Source organism: Phocoena sinus, chromosome 4 (genome assembly GCF_008692025.1).
Source record: "Phocoena sinus isolate mPhoSin1 chromosome 4, mPhoSin1.pri, whole genome shotgun sequence".
Classification (NCBI taxonomy): domain Eukaryota; kingdom Metazoa; phylum Chordata; class Mammalia; order Artiodactyla; family Phocoenidae; genus Phocoena; species Phocoena sinus.
In genome coordinates, this window is record NC_045766.1 from 93779090 (window position 1) to 93801762 (window position 22673).

Genomic DNA, 22673 nt, shown 5'->3' on the forward strand with positions numbered 1-22673 from the left:
TTTTTTTATTTTTTAATTTGATGACTTTCTTTTCTTTTTCTCTTTCTTCCTTTCTTTTTTCTCCCCTTTCTTCTGAGCCATGTGGCTGACAGGGTCTTAGTGCTCCAGCTGTCTATCAGGCCGGTGCCTCTGAGGTGGAAGAGCTGAGTTCAGGACATTTGTCCACCAGAGACCTCCCAGCTCCATGTAATATCAAAAGGTGAAAGCTCTCCCAGAAATCTCCATCTCACGCTAATACCCAGCTCCACTCAATGACCAGCAAGTTACAGTGCTGGACACCCTATGCCAAACAACTAGCAAGACAGGAACACAAACCCACCGAGTAGCAGAGACGCTGACTAAAATCATAATAAGTTCACAGGCATTGTAAAACACACCAATGGACATGGTCCTGGCCACCAGAAAGACAAGACTTAGCCTCATCCACCAGAACACAAGCACCAGTCCCCTCCAGTAGGAAGCCTACAAAACCCATTGAACCAACCTTAGCCACTGGGAACAGACACCAAAAACAAGGGGAACTATGAACCTGCAGCCTGCGAAAAGGAGACCCCAAACACAGTAAGGTAAGCAAAATGAGAAGACAGAAACAGCAGATGAAGGAGCAAGGTAAAAGCCCATCAGACCAAATAAATGAAGACGAAATAGTCAGTCTACCTGAAAAAGATATCAGAGTAATGTTAAGTAAAAATGATCCAAAATCTTGGAATTAGAATGGAAAAAATACAAGAAACGTTTAACAAGGACCTAGAAGAAGCAAGAGCAAACAAACAATGATGAACAACACAATAAAAGAAATTAAAATTTCTCTAGAAGGAATCAATAGCAGAATAACAGAGGCAGAAGAATGGATAAGTGACCTGGAAGATAAAATAGTGGAAATAACTACTGCAGAGCAGAATAAAGAAAAAAGAATGAAAAGAATTGAGGACAGTCTCAGAGACCTGTGGGACATCATTAAATGCACCAACATTCGAAATATAGGGATCCCAGAAGAAGAGAAAAAGAAAGGGACTGAGAATATATTTGACAAGATTACAGTAGAAAACTTCCCTGATATGGGAAAGGAATTAGTCAGTCAAGTCCAGGAAGTGCAGAGAGTCCAATACAGGATAAATCCAAGGAGAAACACACCATGACACATATTAATCATACTAGCAAAAATTAAATAGACAACAAAATGTAAAGCAGCAAGGAAAAAGCAACAAATAACATACAAGGGAATACTCATAAGATTAACAGCTGATCATTCAGCAGAAACTCTGCAAGCCAGAAGGGCATGGCGGGACATATATAAAGTGATGAAAGGGAAAAACCTACAACAAAGATTACTCTACCCAGCCAGGATCTCATTCAGATTCGATGGAGAAATTAAAACCTTTACAGACAAGTAAAAGCTAAGAGAATTCAGCACCACCACACAGCTTTACAACAAATGCTTAAAGAAATTTTCTAGGCTGCAAACACAAGAAGGAAAAAACCTACAATAACAAACACAAAACAATTAAGAAAATTGTAATAGGAACATACATTATCGATAACAACCTAAAATATAAATGGATTAAATGCTCCAACCAAAAGATATAGACTGGCTGAATGGATACAAAAACAAGACCCATAGATATGCTGTCTACAAAGGACACACTTCAGATCAAGGGACAAATACAGACTGAAAGATAGGGGATGGAAAAAGATAGTCCAAGCAAATGGAAATCAAAAGAAAGCAATTCTCATATCAGACAAAATAGACTTTAAAATAAAGACCATTACAAGAGACAAAGTAGGACATTACATAATGATCAAGGGTTCAATCCAAGAAGCAGATATAACAATTGTAAATATTTATGCACCCAACATACGAGCACTTCAATACCTAAGGCAAATGCTAACAGTGATAAAAGGGGAAATCGACAGTAACACAATCATACTAGGGGACTTTAACACCCCATTATCACCAATGGGGAGATCATCCAAAATGAAAATAAATAACGAAACACAAGCTTTAAATGATAAATTAAACAAGATGGACTTAATGATATTTATAGGACAGTCCGTCGAAAAACAATAGAGTACACTTTCTTCTCAAGTGCTCATGAAACATGCTCCAGGATAGATCATATCTTGGGTCACTAATCAAGCCTTGGTAAATTTAATAAAATTGAAATCGTATCAAGTATCTTTTCCAACCACAATGCTATGAGACTACATATCAATTAGAGAGAAAAATCTATAAAAAATACAAACACATGGTGGCTAAACAATACACTACATAATAATCAAGAGAGCACTGAAGAAATCAAAGAGGAAATAAAAAAATACCTAGAAACAAATGACAATGAAAACACAACGTTCCAAAACCTATGGGATGCAGCACAAGCAGTTCTAAGAGGGAAGATTATAACAATACAATCCTACCTCAGAAACAAGAAAAATCTCAAATAAACAACCTAACATTACATCTAAAGGAATTAGAGAAAGAAGAGCAAAAAGAAGAACCCAAAGTTAGCAGAAGGAAAGAAATCATAAACATCAGATCAGATATAAATGAAAAATGAAGAAACAATAGCAAAGATCAATAAAACTAAAAGCTGGTTTTTAGAAACACAAATATAGATCAATGGAAAAGGATGGAAAACCCAGAGACAAATGCAGGCACATATGATCACCTATCTTTGATAAAAGAGGCAAGAACATAAAGTGGAGAAAAGACAGCCTCTTCAATAAGTGGTGCTGGGAAAACTGGACAGCTACATGTAAAAGAATGAAATTAGAATACTCCCTAACACCATACACAAAAATAAACTTAAAATGGATTAAAAACCTAAATGTAAGGCCAGACACTATCAAACTCTTATAGGAAAAAATGGGCAGAACACTCTATGACATAAATCACAGCAAGATTCTTTTTGACACACCTCCTAGAGAAATGGAAATAAAAAGAAAAATAAACAAATGGAACCTAATGAAACTTAAACGCTTTTGAATAACAAAGGAAACCATAAAAAAGACAAAAAGATAACCCTCAGAATTGGGGAAAATATTTGCAAATGAAGCAATTGACAAAGGATTAATCCCCAAAATATACAAGCAGCTCATGCAGCTCATTATCAAAAAAACAAACAACCCAATCCAAAAATGGGCAGAATACCTAAATAGACAGTTCTCCAAAGAAGATATACAGATTGCCAACAAACACATGAAAGAATACTCAATATCATTAATCATTAGAGAAATGCAAATCAAAACTGCAATGTGATATCATCTCACACTGGTCAGAATGGCCATCATCAAAAAATTTAGAAATAATAAATGCTGGAGAGGGTGTGGAGAAAAGGGAACAATCTTGCACTGTTGGTAGGAATGTAAATTGACACAGCCACTATTGAGAACAGTTTGGAGGTTCCTTAAAAAACTAAAAATAGAACTACCATACGACCCAGCAATCCCCCTATTGGACATATACCCTGAAAAACCATAATTCAAAAAGAATCATGTACCAAAATGTTAATCACAGCTCTGTTTACAGTAGCCAGGACGTGGAAGCAACCTAAGTGTCCATCAACAGATGAATGGATAAAGATGTGGTACATATATACTATGGAATATTACTCAACCATAAAAAGAAGCAAAATTGAGTTATTTGTAGTGAGGTGGATGGATGTAGAGTCTGTAATACAGAATGAAGTAAGTCAGAAAGAGAAAAACAAATACCATATGCTAACATATATATATGGAGTCTAAAAAAAAAAAAAAAAAGGTCATGAAGAACCTAGGGGCAAGACAGGAATAAAGACACAGACCTACTAGAGAATGGACTTGAGGACACAGGGAAGGGGAAGGGTAAGCTGGGACAAACTCAGAGAGTGGCATGGACGTATATACACTACCAAACGTAAAATAGAGAGCTAGTGGGAAGCAGCCGAATAGCATAGGGAGATCAGCTCAGTGCTTTGTGACCACCTAGAGTTGGGGGATACGGAGGGTGGGAGGGAGGTAGACGCAAGAGGTAAGAGATATGGGGACATATGTATATGTATAACTGATTCACTTGTAATAAAGCAGAAACTGACACACAATTGTAAAGCAATTATACTCAATAAAGATGTTTTTTTAAAAAAAGCTGGTTCTTTGATAAGATAAAGAAAACTGATAAACTGTTACACAGATTCATCAAGAAAAAAAGGGAGAAGACTCAAATCAATAGAATTAGTGATGAAAACGGAGAAATGAATGGGGCTTCCTGGTGGGGCAGTGGTTGGGAGTTCGTCTGCCGATGCAGGGGATGTGGGTTCGTGCCCCGGTCTGGGAGGATCCTGCGTGCTGCGGAGCAGCTGGGCCTGTGAGCCGTGGCCGCTGAGCCTGCACGTCCGGAGCCTGTGCTCCGCAGCGGGGGAGGCCACAGCAGTGAGGCCACGAAATACAAAAGATCATGAGAGATTACTACGAGCAACTATATGCCAATAAAATAGACAACCTGGAAGAAATGGACAAATTCTTAGAAAAGCACAACCTTTTGAGACTGAACCTGGAATAAATAGAATATATAAACAAACCAATCACAAGCACTGAAATTGAGACTGTGATTAAAAAACTTCCAATAAACAAAAGCCCAGGACCAGATGGCTTCAATTGTTGAATTTTATCAAACTTTTAGAGAAGAGTTAATACCCATCCTTCTCAAACTCTTCCACAAAATTTGAGAGGAAGGAACACTCCCAAACGCGTTCTAGGAGGCCACCATCACCCTGATACCAAAACCAGACAAAGATATCACAAAGAAAGATAACTACAGGCCAATATCACTGATGAACATAGATGCAAAAATCGTCAACAAAATACTACCAAACACAATCCTACAGCACATGAAAAGGAGCATACATGATGATCTTGTGGTTTATCCCAGGAATGCAAGGATTCTTCAATGTATTCAAATCAATCAATGTGATATACCATATTAACAAATTGAAAGAGAAAAACCATATGATCATCTCAGTAGATGCAGAAAAAGCTTTTGACAAAATTCAACACCTATTTATGATAAAAATCCTCCAGAAAGTAGGCATAGAGGGAACTTACCTTAACATAATAAAGGCCATATATGACAAACTCACAGCCAGCATTGTTCTCAATTGTGAAAAACTCAAACCATTTCCCCCAAGATCCGGAGCAAAACAAGGTTACCCACTCTCACCACTATTATTTAACATAGTTTGGAAGTTTTAGCAACAGCATTCAGAGAAGAAAAAGAAATAAAAGGAATCCAAATCGGAAAAGAAGAGGTAAAACTGTCACTGTTTGCAGATGACATGATACTATACATAGAGAATCCTAATGATGCTACCTGAAAACTTCTAGAGCTAATCAATGAATTTGGTAGAGTAGCAGCATACAAAATTAATGCCCAGAAATCTCTGCCATTCCTATACACTAATGGTGAAAAATCTGAAAGAGAAATTAAGGAAACACTCCCATTTACCATTGCAACAAAAAGAATAAAATACCTACGAATAAACCTACCTAACGAGACAAAAGAACTGTAGCAGAAAACTATAAGACATGGATAAAAGAAATTAAAGACGATATAAACAGATGGAGAGATATACCATGTTCTTTTATTGGAAGAATCTACATTGTGAAAATGACTATACTACCCAAAGGAATCTATAGATTCAGTGCAATCCCTATCAAACTACTAATGGCATTTTTCATAGAACCAGAACAAAAAATTTCACAATTTGTATGGAAACAAAAACGACTCTGAATAGCCAAAACAATCTTGAGAAAGAAAAACGGAGCTGGAGGAATCAGGCTCCCTGACTTCAGACTACACTACAAAGCTACAGTAATCAAGAGAGTATGGTACTGGCACAAAAACAGAAATATACATCAATGGAACAGGATAGAAAGGCCAGAGATAAACCCACACACATATGGTCACCTTATCTTTGATAAAGAAGGCAAGAATATACAATGGAGAAAAGACAACCTCTTCAATAAGTGGTGCTGGGAAAACTGGACAGCTACATATACAAGAATGAAATTAGAACACTCCTTAACACCATACACAAAAATAAACTCAAAATGGATTAAAGACCTAAATGTAAGGCCAGACATTATGAAACTCTTAGAGGAAAACATAGGCAGAACACTCTATGACATAAATCGCAGCAAGATCCTTTTTGACCCACCTCCTAGAGAAATGGAAATAAAAACAAAAATAAACTAATGGGACATAATGAAACTTAAAAGCTTTTGCATAGCAAAGGAAACCATAATCACGATGAAAAGACATCCCTCAGATTGGGGGAACATATTTGCAAATGAAGCAACTGAAAAAGAGATAATCTCCAAAATATACAAGCAGCTCATGCAGCTCAATACCAAAAATCAAACAACCCAATCCAAAAATGGGCAGAAGAACTAAATAGACATTCCTCCATAGAAGATATGCAGATTGCCAACAAACACATGAAAGGATGCTCAACATCACTAATCATTAACAGAACTGCAAATCAGAACTACAATGAGGTATCACCTCACACCAGTCAGAATGGCCATCATTGAAATGTGTACAAACAGTAAATGCTGGAGAGGGTGTGGAGAAAAGGGGACCCTCTTTCACTGTTGGTGAGAATGTAAATTGATACAGCCACTATGGAGAACAGTATGGAGATTCCTTAAAAAACTAAAAATAAAACTACCATATGACCCAACAATCCCACTACTGGGCATATACCTGGAGAAAACCATAATTCAAAAAGTCATGTACCACAATGTTCATTGCTGCTCTATTTACAATAGCCAGGACATGGAAGCAACTTAAGTGTCCATCAACAGATGAATGGATAAAGAAGATGTGACACATATATACAATGGAATATTATGAAATGAAATTGAGTTATTTGTAGTTAGGTGGATGGACCTACAGTCTGTCATACAGAGTGAAGTAAGTCAGAAAGGGAAAAACAAATACTGTATGCTAACACATATATATGGAATCTAAGAAAAATATGGTTCTGAAGAACCTAGGGGCAGGACAAGAATAAAGACGCAGATGTAGAGAATGGACTTGCAGACACAGGGAGGGGGAAAGGTAAGCTGGGACGAAGTGAGAGAGTGGCATGGACATATGTACACTATGAAATGTAAAATAGATAGCTGGTAGGAAGCAGCCACATAGCACAGGGAGATCAGCTCGATGCTTTGTGTTCAACTAGAGGGGTGGGATAGGGAGGGTGGGAGTGAGACACAAGAGGGAGGGGACATGGCGATATATGTATACTTATAGCTGTTTCACTTTGTTATACAGGAGAAGCTAACACACCATTGTAAAGCAGTTATACTCCAATAAAGATGTTACCATGAAATGATGCTCAGTATCACTAATCATCAGGGAAATCCAAATCCAAATTACAAAAGTGAAATCACCTCACAACTCTTATAATAGCTATTATCAAAAAACCCCCCAAAAAACTAGAAATAACAATTTGAAGAAAAGGAAACCCCTGTGCACTGCTGGTGGGAATGTAAACTAGTGTGGCCATATGGTAAAGTATGAAATGTTCTTCAAAATATTATAAATAAAACTATCATATGATCCAGCAGTCCCACTTCTTGATGTATATACAAAGGAAATGAAAACAGGATACCAAAAACACAGCTGCACTCCCCTGTTTTTTGTAGCATTTTTCACAATAGCCAAGATATGGAAAGGAACTAAGAGTCCATTAATGGATGAATGTGGATGAATGGATACAGAAACTGTGATATGCACATGTGCGCATGCACGCGCACACACACAGACGATGGACTATCATTCAGCCATAAAAAGAATGAAATTTTGCCATTTGTGGCAACATGGATGGATCTCAAGGGCATTATGCTAAGTGAAATAAGTCAGACAGAAAAAGACAAATATGGTATAATATCACTCATATATGAAATCTAAAATACAAACAAACAAACAAAAACCCAAACAAACTCATAAATACAGAGAACAGACTGGTGACTGAAAGAGGTGGAGGGTGACGGTGGGAGAAATGGGCAAACTCTTTTGGGTTTTTTTTAGTTTAAATACAGTGAATAATAATGAAAGGTGGTAAGTCTCTAGAAACTTTGAATTATACTGATTTTTCTAGAAATATTGAATTGATTTGGGAAGCCAAGACCATGGAAGGTGTGTGGACTCATACAGTGGGCATAAAATAATTTTCTATGATTGTGGAATAAATGGGTACCTTTGAAATTACATTTTAGAAATCTACAGTTTTGAAGATTTTCTAAATCTGATATGTGAAGAATATCCTAAATCTCTTACATAAGTACAAACCACGTAATGAATAAATCCCCACTGAGAAAGCTGGCAGAAACTAGTTTAAGAATATCCAGATGGACCAGTTGTCCCAGCATATCAGCAGACCTTGGCCATTAGTGACTGCTTCAGTGGTATTCAACTGAGGAATTTAATTCTCAGAGGTTTCCAGTCTATGAAACAACACATCTAGATGGATTAAATCTATTACTGCTCCTTGAGTCTCTCAGGCTTTCTGTTGTATTGCAGAAGATTAAATTGCTAAAAATTATTTATTTTTACAAAAATGGTGTTGTTTTACTTCTTTCTAATTTTCTTGTCATAGAAACTTACATGGAATTATTATTTTTTTTTAAATAAAAACTATATAGGTTATGAGTAACTTCTATTATGATTTTGGAAGTGTAGGTACCCGTTGTCATTTCTAACGATGATCTCAGAATAGAGACAAAAATAAAAATGAGTCTTACACATTCCTCAAATATGATGCTTAATGCAATAACAAATATAAACACTGTATCATAACAGTTAAATTGTTACTTATCACCCCCTGCAGGGGGACAAAAATCCCATAGCAGATAAACAGAGGAATTTAATATTAAGAGATTGTGGGCATAAACTGCACATATCTGATTATATTACCTGGAGGCATTTGATAATATTACATTTAGGAAAATTATGTTGATGGACACTTTTGATGCCATCCTCACATCTCTAGATATTTTAAAATATGTATGTGTGTATATAGATGTGGGACTTGCTTTAGCCACAGAATTCTTTGAAGCTATTTATTAGCTTTTTATATGTATCTTAACTAATTAATTCACCAGAATCTGATGAATTGTAACTTTATATTTTAACAGTAATAAATCAAGAAATCTTTAAATAGAAGAAACTGCATAAGATTGTCATTATTTTAATACTACTTTTCCAGTCCACATTTTATCAAAATAGTGATTATTTAGAACTTATCAATTTTCCATCTGCTACCAGGTAAATTTAATGATATGACATACCCATACATATATATATAGATATAATAGTTGTAAACCTAATTTTTACTTTTATTACTATTTTTTCATGTTCTTTCATGTGTGATCTTAAAGATGTACAGTAAAGTGAAGGTGAAATATGCAAGATTATAGAAATTTTAGTGTTCTTTTCCAGATAACTAATTTTTTATTATATATTTATAGATTAATTTATTTCTAACTTTATTAAGAAATTTTTAAACATATATTTTCTTATTTTTATATACTTTCATCTATGTGACTTTGCAATTTTTTTTTCTTCTTTTATAGTTGAAGCTTTTGATAAACAGCTTTCATTTATTGAGTAGTGAACTTTCTCATTAACCCATAAAGGTGTTTTCTTGACTTGTTATCCTCTTCAAGTAATATGCTGAAGATATTTTAGACCTGTCTTTACTATCTACCAAATTAAAACAATTCCTGACTCCTACAATATGACATGTATTAATTCTCTATCCAAATCCTAAATGTTAGTAGACATTTTAATTTCAAATCATCTAAATATTATCTTAAATTCTAGCTATGAAGGCAATATCCTTAGTACTGTGAAACATAGATTAGGAAAGATTTTAAAATTTTGTGTGGAGAGCAGAGAATTCTTCTCCACTCCCAGAAGGTATTTAAAATAGGGATCAGTTTAAAGACAAAAACAAGGAAGTGCTCAAATACACTGGAAAGTTTAACAGAATAGGAGTAATAGAATAGAACATTTAATTCAGTGTATCCAGCTATCTTAGTTGCACCCGTTAGAGGAGACTAATTCTTAAGAGGATTTTTAAAATTATTATCACTTTCAAAACAGTTGATTATTCCTATTTGATACAGGTATAATAACAGATATACAACACAACCTTATTTTAGTTATTTGTATAGTAAAATTGATCACAAAAAATTCCAAAACACTCCTATTACTACTGATGAACTGGGTATTTTAACTGACTATACAAAGTCTGTTATAATCATGTTCAATTTGGGAGTTTATCCTTTTCATTCCTTCAGATTTCATTTTATGCTCTATTTAGCTCATATTTAAAATTTCCACATCTCAGAAGCACATTTTTTACTTATTTTACATGTGCCTAAATTGACCCTAATTATAAATATATAATAAAAACACTTCTGCAAATAAAGAGATTACAAGATTTTTTATCATCTCTGATAACACATCTAGTTCACAGAAGAGTTCAAACATGCCATCAAATACAGGGAAAAAATTAGTGTTATATACATAATATTTTGCAAAGAAAATAAAGAGCTTGTGGTTTCTAATGAGACTAAGGAGCCAGTCAGAATTAGGTTCTTATAGTGTTTCTCAGTGGAGGTACCCTTAACATTTTGGTCAGGACAAGCTTTTATTTTGTCAGTCTATACTCTATATGGGAGGGTGTTCAGCACTTCCTGTTCCAGAAAACAAATGTCAATACCATTCCCCAGTCAAAAGAGAACTGTAAGTTGCCCTTGCATGTTTTCGAATTTATCTGGGGGCTTGGGATTGTGACTCCTGATTGAAAACCACTGGATGTAGAGGGACCCATGTAGCTTCTACTTCACAAAATTTCAAAGATGAATACTTCTCCTGCTCTGCCCTATCTCACTCATTTCTTCCTAATGAAGATGTGTTTGAAGAAGGAACTGATTGTATGCTACTCAGTCTCTTCTGATTTCTTTCTTTAGGAGTACCTTGTCCTCACTGTGCCAACTCTTCCACTTCTCTCAGCAGTAAACCTATAGAGGTAGGCTCAGGGCCAGCAAAACTCTACAGTTTTCTAGATCCATCCGAGATGGGGAGAATAAAGTAAATTCTGGGGACAAATTGACACATATTTATGTTATTTTAATCTTCATCTCTCTGGTTGTTTTTCCTCATTTGGTATCAAATTTGGGAGGACAAGAGAAGTGAATAATTAGGTTCCTCATATCTCAGCTAGGCTGAGAACAGAGATCCCGCTCTCCCTAAGTGAATATGAGCATATGCCAAATCTCTAGCTATACTTTAATCATATAGGACACAGATACCAACTTTATCCTAGGACCCATAGATTTCATGGTCATTCCCAATCTCTTCTTTGGCTCTTAAATTCCTAAGTGCATTTATTGTTTCTTGGCATCAAATGTCTGGAAGTGTGAATTCTGAATAAATGAAGTATTTTCTGGTAACAGTAAATTCATAATTATGTGAAATGGATGAGGTTAACTATAGTAAGAAATAGTATTAAAAACATATCTGAGGACAACAGTGAGAGGCCCGCATACTGCAAAAAAAAAAAAAAAAAAAAGACAATGTAAATTTTCTAAGAAATCAAGAAAAACTTACAAGTTGTCTATGCTTTACTGTAACTGTAGTATAGTTTGTGCTTTCCTCTCAGTGTCTTCTTGCATTTATTTATACATAGTTCACACAATCTGGCCATCTGGCTTCATGCTCTTTGTTCAAGCTTTTATCATGTCCAATCTGAGGAATCTGCGTTTAAACTCTCCCTTATTTTTTTTTTTTTTTTTTTTTTGCTGTACGCGGGCCTCTCACTGTTGTGGCCTCTACCATTGCGGAGCACAGGCTCCAGACGTGCAGGCTCAGCGGCCATGGCTCACGGGCCCAGCTGCTTCACAGCATGTGGGATCTTCCCAGACAGGGGCACGAACCCGTGTCCCCTGCATCGGCAGGTGGACTCCCAACCACTGCGCCACCAGGGAAGCCCATAAACTCTCCCTTCTTCATTCCACTATGTGTACTTTCCGTTGTGTTATTTTCTAAAATATAAAGCTAATAATGTCACTCCATGTTTAGGAAAGGTTCAAAGCTCCTCATCACCTAAAGTAATATTAAACCTCTTTAGTTTCTTTGTGACTTTGAGCCATTATCATCTGTGGAACCTATTCTTTCCTTATTTCACAACTGCTATCTTCAGTTCTGGCAATTCAGAACTGATTGTAGTCATTGAATGCCTCCCCTTTTTCCCCCATTGCACATGCTGTTTGGTATACAAGGACTACCTGTGCTTTCTGGACTGCCAGGGAAAATCTTAAACATGATACTGTTTAAACATTCTATCTCTGTGAAGAAGATGGCCTTCCTGAAATGAGTTTGAACATCCCAGTGCTCTACTTCTGCTCCTTGTTGTAGGTTCTATACCATATTTTAATTGCATACACAGACATGAACTTTTTGAAGTCACATAATTTTAATAATTTTGCATGTCACAAAGTTGCTAAGAGAAGGAACAAAAGACAGGAAGAAGATAAAACCAAGAAATTCTGCATAATTAGAATAATAAATGAGTATCTTCTTGTAGAAAGTAAACTGGGATTTTTAAGGAAAGAAGCATCATCTCATGTTCTTCATACCTTCCTGTTTATTCACTTCATTCACTCATTTATTTCTTTTTTCAAAAATACTCAGTACCATTCACAGAAAAAGAGGTGTTGAAAGATATAGAACTATGTTACTATTCTCTATGGAGAGAACTATTGTTAGTGACACAACTTTATACACAGAGTGATTTAACTATGACCATGACCAGAATCTATAATTGGACAGATTGATTTCATTTCTTGTGTGGTGTTTTAGGAATGACTTAGGAATATATCCTATAAACAATATAAAGCAATACTTGATATCCTGAAAAGATGTACTGAACATTCAAAGACCACAAAATTTTAAAAGTAATGAGTATATTCTAAGTGTGAGGGTTGTACAAATCAGGACAAGTCATGGTTTATGACTGCAAAAATACTGTGCACTTTAGGTAAACTGGTAAAGGACTTTAAAGCATAAAATGAGAGCAGAATGAGATAGGTATAGGGAGTGCTTTGTGGTCCTATGTGTGTCCTTACAAGAACTGGCATAATAAGACTTCTGTTTTAGAAAGCTAGATCTGCTAGTAATATGGAGAATAGAGATCCAAAACACAAGGCTGAAGAGCTGGAAGCTCATCACACTTACACAACATAACCAGTATTTTGTTGATTTATGTTGGAATAAATGTTGAGCCAAGCTTTGAAATCTCATTTATGGATCAAAAGACTTTAAATCCTTGTGGCTTTTTCATCTCTTCTTTGGTTGATATTTTCAGAAAGGAAAAAGCATAAGTGGTGTATTAGATGATATCATAAATAAGATTGGATTCTATGGATTTTGCTGTCAAAAAAAAGTGAGCTTCTAGGAAAATATGGATTGTGTAGTGAGAAGATTAGAAACATATATTTGAAGAGAAATGTGAGACATACCCAGATGAAAAAAACTTTAATGGATACTACAGATGCATGCCATAGAAGAAGTGCAATAGTTTTTAGTTTTGAAAAACAAAGAAGGGAGGCCAGGAATATTAAGTGTGAGTTAAGAAGAGAAGTGCAAATTTTAAAATGAGGTGAGTAGGATTTTATAGATGTCACCAAGATGTAGGGTAATAGCGTTTGTGACTAGAAAGCAAAAGTGAAGAATACGTTGTTCAAAGAGACAAATCTGGGGCTTCCCTGGTGGTTCAGTGGTTGAGAGTTCACCTGCCAATGCAGGGGACATGGGTTTGTTCCCCGGTCCGGGAAGACCCCACATGCCGTGGAGTGGCTGGGCCCGTGAGCCATGGCCGCTGAGCCTGTGTGTCCGGAGCCTGTGCTCCACAACAGGAGAGGCCACAACAGTGAGAGGCCCGCATACCGCAAAAAAAAAAAAAAAAAAAAAAAAAGAGAGACAAATCTATTGAATATGACATGTTTAATATGGATGAATTGTGGAGAGCATATGGATTAGTATAAAATTAATATTTAGTAGAATTATTTTGAGAGAGTACTACAGCACCTGTTCTGAGATAATATTCCAGATTCGATTTCAAGGAACATTCTAGAAAAATACAGTAAAAGAAGCCAAGAGAACACCTTTATGCTTGAAAGGAAATTTGAAAAACCTAGGCGCCTAAATGGGTAAACACAAGACTATATAACTGGTAGTTGTATTTGATTTGTGGCTCAAATAGTGATTTGATTTACTTGATATTTTGCCAAAATCCAAGATTAAATAGTGGCTCTATTCTATTGATAATATATCTAATGAGTTAATCATATCCTACTTTGTAAATATACTAAAAGCCAGTTATATTGATAAGAACTATATTATAAATGACCCCCAAAAATAGTTTTTTACTTTTGTACTGCAGTTTTCAAAGTGGTGAGTAAGAATAAGATGTCATGCAAATATTTGGACACAAGGAAAATAATTCCAGGGGCTTAATAAAAACAAACAAAAAGGATTATGTACAAATAGTTTGAAATTTATAAAAAATAAAATATATTCCCAAGACTATGTAAAAAATGTAAATTAGTAGACAGAATATAATTTGAAAGTCTGTATATATCTCTATTAGTCTATTAGACTGCATAAAGGAAGGTCCTAATTTATTTAAGAAAAGTTTTAAAAAGTAGTCTGTAGGAATATGCAATGTGTACATATGTGCTAAAGGATAAACTTTGGGTATTTCCTTCCTTATTGGAAAAGCCACTTATGTTACCAATGTTTATATACTGTCTCTCTCTTTAGGATATAATTCAAATCATAAGCAGTCTTTCTCAAAGTTTATGAATGTAAACTAATTTGAAAACTCTCCCAAGTTTTATTTTTCTCTCCTTATATTTTAAAATGAAATCCAATAAAGACTTACATTAAAAAAACTAAAAGAAAACAGAAAAGAAAATTTAATAACATTGACAACTCGAGAAGATTGAAAAAACTCATAGGCAGGAGAAAATTAAAATGAAATAAAAAGGAAATGACAAGAAATACAAATATGTCACAGAATCTCAAATGAAGAGTCAATTGAGGGAAATATGAGTAAAATAAGATAAAGAAATTAGAAAAAACTTTAAAAAACATAAAAAGCGGGCTTCCCTGGTGGCGCAGTGGTTGAGAGTCTGCCTGCCGATGCGGGGGACATGGGTTCGTGCCCTGGTCCGGGGGGATCCCACATGCCGCGGAGCGGCTGGGCCCGTGAGTCATGGCCGCTGAGCCTGCGGGTCTGGAGCCTGTGATCCACGACGGGAGAGGCCACAGCAGTGAGAGGCCCGCGTACCGCAAAAAAAAAAAAAAAAAAAAAAAAAAACATAAAAAGGAAAATATGTAGCTTGAAAAATGAAAAACAAATGCATATAGAAAGGAAAGAACATAAAACATAACATTTGATAATACTTTTTGAATTTATATAGAAATTCCACTCAACTTTCCCTTTATTTCCCTGCAGCACAATCCTATTAACTTTTCTCCTACTTGGAGAAACCATTACCATCAATAGAGTTATCTCTTTGATCTATGTTTGATACATTTTTCTGTACAGGATATATATGTAAAATTTATAAAATATTATGTTTTAAAATTTACAAAAATGATAACAAATTAAATGCATTGTACTTCAATGTCCTTTTCTTACTCAACATTGAAATTTAAAAATGTATTTTCTTTGATAAATAAAAACGCTATTTAAATATAGTAAAATAATTTTAACTCATGTCATAAATATTTTGTCATATCAATAGACATACTTAGTTTTATATTCTAAGATCGTTTCTGACATTAACACACATGTATATGTTTCCTGTGTGCATATGAAAATGTCTTCCTAGAAGTAGAATTGCTGGGTAAGTATATTTTAAATGTTTTCCAAATTTGGTAAAAGTGTTTTCCAAAATATATTTTTAAAAATTTCTACTACTACTAGAAGTATATGCAAGGTCCATTTTCCTCCAATCTCCCTAGAAACTTTTTATGAGAAGTTTAATTTTTGCCTTTCTTGTTGGATTGCATTAATAACTTACTGTTTTAATCTGCATTTCTTTGATTATTAATCAACTCAAACATATTTTCATATATGCATTGGCCCCAAATAGGCCTTCTTCAATGAAATATTTGTTTTCTCTTTTACTCTTGATTTCTTGACACTATTTACATATTCTAGATCTTCCATTTTCTTTATTTTATGGTTACGAATATCTTCTACTCTACTATTAGCCTTTTCATTATGTTGATAAAGGTTTGGAAAATTTTTGGTCTTAAATGTATCTGGCTTGGACTCTTTCACTCAAAGCATTCAGGTTTTAAATTCTTACCCTAGAAACCCTGTAGATTTACGGCTTTAGTCTCCATTTTCTGTATTAGGTTTGAATTTCATTTTGGTCCACATAGGTATTCATTTTGCTTTTAAATGTTACTGTATTTATTTTTATATCTTTTAAATACACTCTATCATTGTTAAATATTGAGGTGTACTTTGTAATACCTTGTATGTTTGCCTGTAACAGAATTCTGATGAAGACATGACTGAAGTTTTGAAGCAATAAAATCATTCATTCAAAATGTTGAATGTATACTCTGTTTTCTAAGAGAGAAAATACATATTACTTTTGTTCTAGGTAGACTTGTTCCCCAATTTTTTTTCAGAAACAAACCATATTTCAAACATTTGTTCTTGAGAAATCCTTAATACAGTGAAGCAATTCAATTCTTAGATTAAATTATACGAAAATGGCCTTATTTGACCATTGTATTAGTCAAGGTTCTCCAGAGAAACAGAACCAATAGTAAATACACACACACACACACACACACACATACACACACACACAGAGTTGATCCTCAGTATCCTCAGAGAATCAGTTCCAGGACCTACCCATGGCTACAAAAACCCTGGGATGCTCAAGTCTCATAGTCAGCCCTCCATATCTGTAGATTCAACCAACCACTGTGGATCACTTACTAAATTTACAAACCTACAGATATGGAGGGCTGACTGTATAGTTATTGAAAAAATCCACATGTAAGTAGGCCTGTACAGTTCAAACTGGTAATGTTCAAGAATTAACTATGTATAATAATATATATACTTTTTTATATATAAAAAGACATTTGTTGTAAGGAATTGGCTCATGTGATTATGGAGGCTGAGATGTCTCAATATATGCTGTTTGCAAGCTGGAGACCCAGGAAAGCTGATGGTATAATTCCAACCTAAGTCCGAAGGCCTGAGAACAAAGGTAGCACATGGTATAAGGGCAAGAGAAGACCAGTCTTCCAGCTCAAGCAGGAAGGCAGGAAACAAAAGGACTGAATTCCCCCTTCCTTCACTTCTTTGTTCTGTTCAGGCCCTTAACGGATTGGATGATACGCAGCACATTGGGAAAAGCAATCTACTTTATTGAGTCCACTGATTCAAATGCTAATCTCATCTGGAAACACCTTCACCCACATACCCAGAAATAATGTTTAATCTATGTATCACTTGGCCCAGTCAAGTTGACCCATAAAATTAACCATCATGCTTACATAAAAGAAGAAAGTCAGTATCAATTTCATATGATTCGACCTAGTAAATATGGATGCTTCAGATCATGTGGTTAAACATCCTATTTTGGAAATAAACTATACCACTATTTTGATTTAGAGAGTACTTTGACTAAAATGTATTGCTTTATTTTTAATTTTCCACCACCATAATATCTGTGAATGCATGTATATGAGTGTCTGGAGTTTGTGCATTTGGATCAGGAAGGATGTGACGACTTAATCTTTATTTTGTTATTTACTAGAAGAAAGTCAGTGATATAACAAATATGGCGTTATTTGAAATGAAATCATCCCAAATCCCAGGCACATGTTATTTTATTTTTGAATAGTTAGCCATATGTCAGGCTCATTGGAGGCAGAACACACTATTGGAGATAGGGGAAGGAATTCTCTACTGAGGGAAATAAATTCATTATATCATTCATTCTGAGAGGGTTTAATTGTTGGGCAAGAAATATGATAGGGCTTAGAGGATGAAGTGTATGTAAGCAGCCATTTATTCTTGGAAATTTCTGATGATGCAGATGAGTCAGAACTGACCTAAAGAAGTTATTCATATGGTCTTAGCTGTTACCAAACTTTCACAAAAAATGTCATTGTTACTTACACTTGGGCTTAGCTTACTGTAGGAAATTAGCTAAATTATGAAGAGGCTCTTCCATATTTCACAACAGCACATGTAAGAAAAATTTGTAAATGTCTTTGGGAATTAGAAGGGTGGCTATTTCTAATGACTAGTCAAATGGACCTAACTAATTTGATTACAAAATGATGAGTTCTGAAACAAACGTGACAAAATGTTATTTGCTAATTCAAAGTGGTAGTTAGAAGGGTATTTGTTGTCTTGCTCTCTGTATTTTTTCATATGTATGAAAAACTTCATTACTAAAAAGAAGTGTAAACTTGTTTTACAGTACATATCACTTTGTACTAAAATTATTTACATGGCTTCACATCTGTGACTTCCAATATTTAGCAGAAATCATGACTTTTTCATCTTTGTATTCACATCTTTAATAAAATATGAAATCATGAATAATGACTGCATAAATAAGTAAATGATCAAATTAATGAACAAGATAAATAAATGCAGAGCAGAATGTGTATGACACATTTGTTGAACTATGAGTAGATACATTCATACAAATGAAGTGTTGGTTTAGAGATACAGGGAAAGTATAAATAAGTAGAAACAAGTCTAAATAAGGAATGTCCTGACTGAGACATGTAGACTTCATCATGAGAAAATAAATGTGAGTGCCAGATTTTTTTTTTTAGATCTAGGATATGGATGAATTATGTGCAAAATAATGACATATGTGTGGCAGTGATGTTTAAGATGAAGGTGAATTGTACAGGAAAGAACGTTTTCTTTCCAAGGGATGCAATGAAAAACAATTGGAACAATCAACATATGGGGAGCTGAAAGTCTGGACTAGTTATATAGGTAGGAAGAAATGAAAGAAATATATATATATATATATATATATATATATATATATATATATAAATACTTCACAAATATTAAACAAAATGACACCATGACGTTGGTACTATAATTGCCTTTATTTTAAAGAGGAAGAAACTGAAGCACAGAGAATTTAAATAATTTACTCAGGGTTTTGTAGCCAGGCCTTCTGGCCCTAGAGTCAAGGTCTTTCTTCAGGGATTGAATAGCACATTATACTTGGTTAAAGAGCAAACTGGTAAAGTAAAACATCACCTTATTGAAAATCACTAAATTGCTATACAAAGAGATGCGTTGGAAACTATCAAATATAATTTAAAGAACAGAGGATAGATCCATAAAGCCCAACATGTGACTAAGAGACATTAAGAAATCAGTGAATAAATAAGATGATAGAAGGATACTGTTTGTAGAAATAATGATTGAAAGTTTCCTAGAACTAGTAAAAGGCATGAGTCATAGGTTAAAATCTCAATAAATGGCAAGTAGGATTGAAATAAAATTTAAAAATATCTCTACACCTAGATATATCATAGTGTTTTAGAAAACTATGGGTAAAAGAAAAACATCTAAATGAAGAAAAAAATCAGATCTGTGGAAAAAATAATAGTGAAATTGACATTGGATTTATCAGCAGCAGCACCAACAATGTCGAAGAAAGAAGAGGGATATCTTAACTATTATGCTTTTAGAAAGTAGCTTTGAGTTTACAATTTTCTACTTGGCCCAAGTATCATTACTGAGAGAAAAATGGAAAATATCTGTCACAATGGTAAACAGAAAAGATGTGGAATTTCCCTTGCCATTCCACAAACTTGGTGCTGTTAAAATATATATATATGAAATATGAAAAGAAAGCTCAACAGTCAGGAGATGTTGAAGATATGCTACACATGGAATAACCAGCAGCTACCACACCCCTTATGTCCTAGAGTGGAATGTCTGCATTAGAAGGAATTGAGCTTGCTGTATTTGGGCAAGGCAAGTGGGTGTATAACTGGGCTTCCTGTGCAAAGCCAGGAACAGAACAACAACAACTATGGCCAGAACAGTTGTAGTTAAGGTAGTGCATGAGTTTTACTCCTTTTCTTTTAATCACTCACTTATTTTAAAAGTTATCATTTAAGCATCACAACATAATTGGCATTGTAATAATTACTGGAAAAAAATTCCTCAGACAAATCCACTGCCACTTAAGGAAGTTAAGTTTAATGGGAAGAATGACATGTAAAGGAGTAATTTTAAGACATTGTTCAATAAATATTTATCCCTGCCAGAAAAGTGGAAACATGGAGCATGATTTCTATTTAGAGCCCTAGCAACCTCAGTTGGGAGTGTACACCTGGGGTTGGGCACAGTGTGGAGCTGGCTAACTCAGAAGTCTGTCCAAGGGTGAAATGGGACTAGGAGAAAACTATCTGTGAGACTGTAGAAAGAGGGAAAATCAAAATATAAGAAAGTAAATTGCCATATGGAGATATTTGGAGATAAGACTTAAAGCATAGCCTAGGAAGAATAGCCTGAAGAGATATCTTGAGTCTAAACACATATTTATGGGTTTTTTTGTTTTGGTTTGAATTCTTTGTGTGAAACTCTGAAGTGATTTTTTTAAATGTCTATTAAATAATCAGTGAAAATAAAACCTACACTGAGTAGGATGTCTGCCATTATGTTCATGACAGGTATCAAAGAGGAAATAGGATACAAACTGTTTTGAGTTTACCAGTAAGGCAGACAGAAGAAAGAACATGCTAACACTTGGAGGCATGATATTGCAGCATGTTTGTGGCAGTGCAAAATGGTGATAAAACTGAAGCTTAGCCTATGGGAATATACGTGATTTGGGAGAAATAAATAGCAAATTTGGGGTCTGAGGTAACATGGAATATCTAAGGGAGGTATAATTCATAGACGGTTGAAATGTAAGTCTGAAACTCAGGAAGTAGACTTTCCCATTGGGAAGGCATTAGTATATAAGGAGCTCACAAGTGAATTAAATAAGGTCACTCAGGGAGAAAAAAATATATTTATATACAGAGAAGGAAAGAGAGAAAAGAAAATAGTATTTGGTTCCAGTAGAGCACTAGATATGTGTCAGTGATATCTCACAACAATACTATGATGTAAGTATTAATGTAATAATTTAATATATGAGGAAACTGAGGATCAAAGAAGTTATGCTTTTCCTAAGACCACATATACTGTTTGAAAAATGAGATTGAAATCAACACTTCATGGCTTGAATACTATTACTGGTCTCCAACTACACAATGATAATTATATGACTTTTGGAATGCAAAATATGAAAGTAAAGTCGGAGGAAGAGAGGCCTAAGAAACAATTATAGAGATGTTTCTCTACAGCCCCATTAGCACATTGACATTCCAATTCCCCTTTTCCCGTATTTGTTATCCCCATTCTACCAAACCTAGCTTAGACTTCATTATCCACCATTTCAATAATCTTCTTCCAAATACCCTGAACTTCTTTGCTTTTCTCATTTTTATTACAACCACCTGTTAAAACTGCCACCTCGCATGAATGTACCTATCCTTCTTCAACGTAACTGCACCAAAGTTGAAATTTTGAAATCTCTCTATAAAGTCATGCCTAGCATCGTAACTTGGGCTCGTTCTCTCAACACTCACTGCTGAAAAATCCTACTAGTTGTTTTTTATTTTGTTGTTGTTGTTTTTCCTGTTTGTTTTTTTGCAGTACACGGGCCTCTCACTGTTGTGGCCTCTCCCGTTGCGGAGCACAGGCTCCGGATGCACAGGCTCAGCGGCCATGGCTCACGGGCCCAGCCACTCCGCGGCATGTGGGATCCTCCAGGACCGGGGCACAAACCCGTGTCCCCTGCATCAGCAGGCGGACTCTCAACCACTGTGCCACCAGGGAAGCCCTACTAGTTTTCTTCAGTCACATTTTTCACCTTTTCTTCTGGATAATTATGATTACCATTCGTACACACACACACACACACACACACACACACACACAGACTGTTAGAAACCAAGCCTGTCTACTACCTCAAGGAAAACAGAAACCATCAGAGGGTATCTCCATCAGTGTCACATTACCATGTGCATAAAGAAATGACACATGGCCATCTTCTTCTCCTTTACATGCTTATATCAGAAATGATACCTTTCTCTAGGCCCACTCCTTACATTTTCAGAACACAGGGAAAGACAAGTCAAAATCAAACTAGAAAGTTGTTAAATAAAATATGTTCTCTCCTTCTTCCTTTGAAAATATAACTTTATGTTTACAACCAGAAAATAAGATTTGAATTTAGATTTCTTGCACTCCTCACAATCCCTTCTAGGGACTTAACGACACAAAGAGTTTCCCTAACACCCTAAGCTGCTCTTAAAGCTGGCCCACCTTCTTTCTCTTCTCACACCCTTTCCCTTACCAAATTTCATCAGCTTCTTTTCTGAAGATCATGTATGTGCAAAAACATCTTTACATCTAAGATTTTTTTATATCCTTTGGCTATACCTTGTGTCTCGGGCTATACTTGCTGGGGCACACTGGCAG